The sequence below is a fragment of the Apodemus sylvaticus genome, chromosome 4 (assembly GCF_947179515.1).
Source record: "Apodemus sylvaticus chromosome 4, mApoSyl1.1, whole genome shotgun sequence".
In the NCBI taxonomy this organism is placed as follows: domain Eukaryota; kingdom Metazoa; phylum Chordata; class Mammalia; order Rodentia; family Muridae; genus Apodemus; species Apodemus sylvaticus.
Genome location: NC_067475.1, coordinates 81693353 through 81698211, shown reverse-complemented (window position 1 = coordinate 81698211; position 4859 = coordinate 81693353). Strand labels below are relative to the sequence as shown.

Genomic DNA, 4859 nt, shown 5'->3' with positions numbered 1-4859 from the left:
TCCTACCCACACCCAGATGTGAGTTTCCATGGTGACTCTACAAGCCATCGACACTACTGTGAAATTAAACATCATTTGCTTCTGAGAAGAGGAGCAGCAGCGGCCCTGCCGGGGGCTCTCTACTTGTAACATCCATGCGTTTTATCACCCAAGTATTGTTTAAATCTGTAGCTCATTTGACATTTTCTTTGGCCTATTCTTAGTGACAAGAATTGCAAATATTTATTGCTTATTTTGTTATTATCATTTTTCCATATTCAGAACATTTTTTTCTGAATTAAGAAAAAAATTTCTTTTCGCTGCCAAAATGGCAAACACAACCGGCAAGAGGAGGGGCTCGGGCTCTATGTTCGCTTGGCTTTTCCGGAATCACGGAGTTATTCCTTCGGCCTCATACATGCGAATCTACCAGAAGGGTGATGTTGTAGACATCAAGGAAACGGGCACTGTCATAAAAGAATGCCCGATAAACCGAAAGAGTCTGCAATGTTACCCAGCATGCCGTGGGCATCACTGTGAACAAGCAAGTTAAGGGCAGATTCTTGCGAGAGAACTAATGTGCGGACTGAGCACGACAAGCGTTCTAAGAGCAGAGGCAGCTTCCTGAAGCAGGTGAAGGAGACCGATCAGAAGAGGAAGCCAGAGAAGAGGAAGCCTGTCCCGGTTTGGCTGAAGCGCCAGGGTCCACCTCCCAGAGAAGCTCACTTTACGGGAACTAACAGGAAGGAGCTGAGCTGCTGGCGCCCATTCCGTACTAATGCATGTCCTAATGCACAAAAGTAAAGGAAGGACCTAAATTGTAAAATGGTTTAAAAAAAAAAAAGAATCTAGTAAGCAAAGCAACCATTTACATTACTATTTGTGTTTATTGTGGAATAGTTAAAAACAAAGGATGGAGTTTAGTCGGTAAAGTGCTTGTCTAAACATGTACAAAGATTTGGTTCAATCCCAGCACTTGTCAGCTGGGAGTGTGTGGCGTATGACCTATAATCCCAGCCCCTGGGATGCAGAGGCTGCAGGACTAGAATCAACTGGCTCATGGCAAGTTCAAGGCTAATGTGACTTACAAGACACTCAGCCTCAAAAGGTGGTTTTTCCTTTAGAATCTTTATTTTGAATATTGTCTTAATTTGGTTCAGCGTGTAAGCTTCTATCTAAACATTGTTGTCTTATCTCTCTATCCAACATTCTGAAAGTTTTAAGTCGAACCATTGGCTCCCACTAGATAATCTGATCACCATTGTTCACTTGATTAAACAGCGGAAGTAGTTATAACTTTCTCATTATACATTATAATCTTTGAAACACAACTGTCTCTCCTTCCTAGAGACAGCTATCTACCTTGTCCTCTAGTGAAATGTAGCATAAGAAATGTCAAGCTGGGCTGGAGAGGTCGCTCAGCTGGTAAGAGCACTGACTGTTCTTCTGAAGGTCCTGAGTTCAAATCCCAGCAACCACATGGTGGCTCACAACCATCTGTAATGAGATCTAACGCCCTCTTCTGGTGTGTCTGAAGACAGCTACAGTGTACTTACATATAATAAATAAATAAATCTTAAAAAAAAAAAAAAGAAATGTCAAGCTAATGATCAATATTCCCTCTCCCATTGAACCTCATAGTCTTAGAGGCCATATTGTAAACTAAATTGTCTCTCTCACACACTATATATAACAAAATGAATAGTATATCAGTTTCTTTTCCATTCTTATACATTCTAAAGTGCAAATACATATACATATATACATACAGATATACACATACACAAATACATACATAATACATACATACATATATAAAATAAGAAAAGGAAATATAGCCTCTATGATTTTTTTGTCTCTTTTTAATGAAGTTGAGAATATGTAATAAAGTTGGGCAGTGGTGGCACACGCCTTTAATCTAGCACTTAGGAGGCAGAGGCAGGCAGATTTCTGAGTTTGAGGGCAGCCTGGTCTACAGAGTGAGTTCCAGGACAGCCAGGGCTATACAGAGAAAACCTGTCTCGAAAACCCCCCAATAATAATAATAATAATAATAAAATTTGCCAATTAACTTTTAGTTTTGTGTGTATGTGATGTGATGTGTGTGTATGTACACACATGAGTGCGTGTGTCACAGTGCTCATGTGGAAGTCAGAGACACCTCGTGTTACTCCTTGGCTTCCACGTTGTTCGCTGCTGCACACACAAGGCTAGCTAGCTCAGAAGCTTCTGCAGATCCTGTCTCTACTTCCCATCTCACCAGAGGAACACTGAACTAGCAGGTATTCATGCTACCTACCATCCTAGCTCACAAGTACGTTCTGTGGATTTGAACCCAGATCCTTGCATCTTCAGGGCAAGTGTGCTACCTACTGAGCCATTTTCCCAGCCTGCCATTTAAGGTCTAAGTAAACCATTCTGTGATCTTAAGTAAATTCATACTGTCAACGAACGTCATCAACTCCATCTCTAGACCTTTTCTGTCTTCCTCAGTTGCAGTTCTGTACCCGTAGATCACTGACCCTTCGTTCCTTCCTCCTCTCAGATCTTGGCAGTCGCCATTTTACCCCGTCTCTATGAATTTTACTCTTCTGAGACTCCTGTGTAGATTGAATCACGTAATATTTATCTTTGTGTGGCGAGTTTATTTCACTTAGAAGAATGTCTCCAAGATTCATCTTCGCTGTGGCACATTCCAGAGCTCTTAGGATTGTCTTGTGAATGGGAACGTATGAAAGTTTCCCTCCAAAAAGATAACTGAGTGTACAGTGTGCTCCTGGTTGTGTTAGGATGTATTTATTTCAGAGAAGTAGAAGGCTGGCCTGGACTCTGTCGGATGTAATGCATTTCCCCAGGGAGAAATATACCTTGCTTGTTTATATTGAACCCAGGCATCTCTGAATTGTTACAGTGGTAAGTAATCATTTTTTCTTTACAGGAAATTTCAATCTTGTAGTTGTATTCAAGTCAAGTAGAAATGTTCTGATGGTTTCTGTAAAGGCAGCTGTAAAACCTGCTTAACTAGAACGCTGTCAGGTGTCCAGTTTCTCCTGCTCACTGGGTTCTGTGTTTGATGGGACGTAGTAACTGTATGAATCAAAACTCGATCACTCGAAATACAGAGTAGGGTTTGATTCAGGATCTGAGACCCTCCACATTTGATATTTGTTTGTGACAACCTGCTTACCCTTCTAATCTACGAATTTCATCTGCACTTATCAGAGGGCCAGTTGCATTCCCCCTTTCATCGGTAACAGAGTAGACTTTTCCCCACGTAAGCATTCATAGTTTCTCATTTCCCTCTTGAGGCTTGGGGACAGTTACCTGCCAATACTAATGAGATGCTCTTTGAAGAGTTGGCTGTTCCTTTGCTTTTTGGCAGATTTTGGGAGGCTTTGCCATTATACTGCCCCACTGTGGCAGCATCAGGAAATGCGTGTCTCTGAAAAGGGATGTTCTTCCTCCTAGCGCATCTCTTCTGTCTTCCCACGCTCGTGTTTATTCTTGTTCCCATTTATACAATACCTTTGAAAATCTACCACAGGGCCTTGGAAAGTAGCCCAGTACTGGGCGAGTGCTTGCCTGCATGCACACAGCCCAGGTTTAACTCCCAGAAACAATTAAAAAGAACAAATAAAATAATATATTCACCACAGATGACAGAGGGCTTAATAAATAGTTTACTAAACCATTCACCAAGTTTTTACCTGCTATTTAAAATTAGACAAACAACAGAATTGTGTTCAGTGCTCCAAAAGCACCTACTGTAATTTCTGCCGTCATTTTTGAAAACATAATTATTTTATCATTTATGAGATAATTGAACTTGATAGGCTGCAGCATGCATTAGAGCATATTCCACCCAACCACGCTAAGAGACATGGCTTTCCAGTCACTGCTCTGAAAGGGTATTTGAAGCTCGGTTCTGAGTGTTTGCTAACTAACATAAGTTTTGCTAGCTCTTCTTTCATTTAAGCATTTTCTAAGGTTCTAGATAAGTCCTAACACTGGAAGAAAGCTTTTACAAAACAAGCTTTTGAAAATAACAAGGGGCTAGAGAGATGGCTCAGCGGACAAGAACACTGACTGTTCTTCCAAAGGTCCTGAGTTCAATTTCCAGCAACCATAGGGTAGCTCACAACCATCTGTAATGAGACCTGATGCCCTCTTCTGGTGTGTCTGAAGACAGCTACAGTGTACTCATATATAACAATAAATAAATCTTACAAAAATAAATAAATACAATAATCTTATTTAGAAATTAAAAAATCTTATCTGGGATATGATATGAGATGTGTAAATAATCCTCATTAAACTAAAACACTATACCTTCTAAGTATGGATCATAAAATTGGACATTTAATACTGCCATCTACCCAAGTTTAATTATTCTGTCTCCTGTAAATCGTGTGTGAAAGAATACAGTGTAAACTTAAAGCACATGTAAAGTGTTTGTTCAACACAGAACACATTATAACAGGGACTCTTGGCAACTGCACAGCGCTTTCCAATACAGTGTTTTGTCAAACAGGGTAGTGATGGCTTATTAAGACAATTGTCTTACTGAACTATTTCTTGTCAAGTACGTATAGCATCTGCCAAATATGAATTAATTTTTGAAGCCAGGTGTGGTAGTGCACACATGGGACCCCAGCACTGGGGAGGCACAGACAGGAAGGGCCCTGCAAGTCTGAGGCCCAACATGGCCACATAGAGGGTGCCAGGATGACCAGGGCTATACAAGTAAAGAAATAAAAGAGGTATTTTTGGATTGCTAGAAAAAGCATGTAAACAATGTCTTAACAAATTACGGTCCAGGTGCTCCGGGCGCCGCAATCCTTAGCTCTCCGATGACCTTCCCCCTTCCAGCCTTCCTCTGC

At 40.9% G+C, this 4859-nt stretch overlaps 1 pseudogene; it reads left to right on the top strand.

The window, feature by feature from the left end:
• Window positions 1-307: 307 nt before the first annotated feature.
• On the top strand, window positions 308-758 carry LOC127682309 (60S ribosomal protein L21-like; annotated as a pseudogene).
• The last annotated feature ends 4101 nt before the right edge of the window (window positions 759-4859 follow it).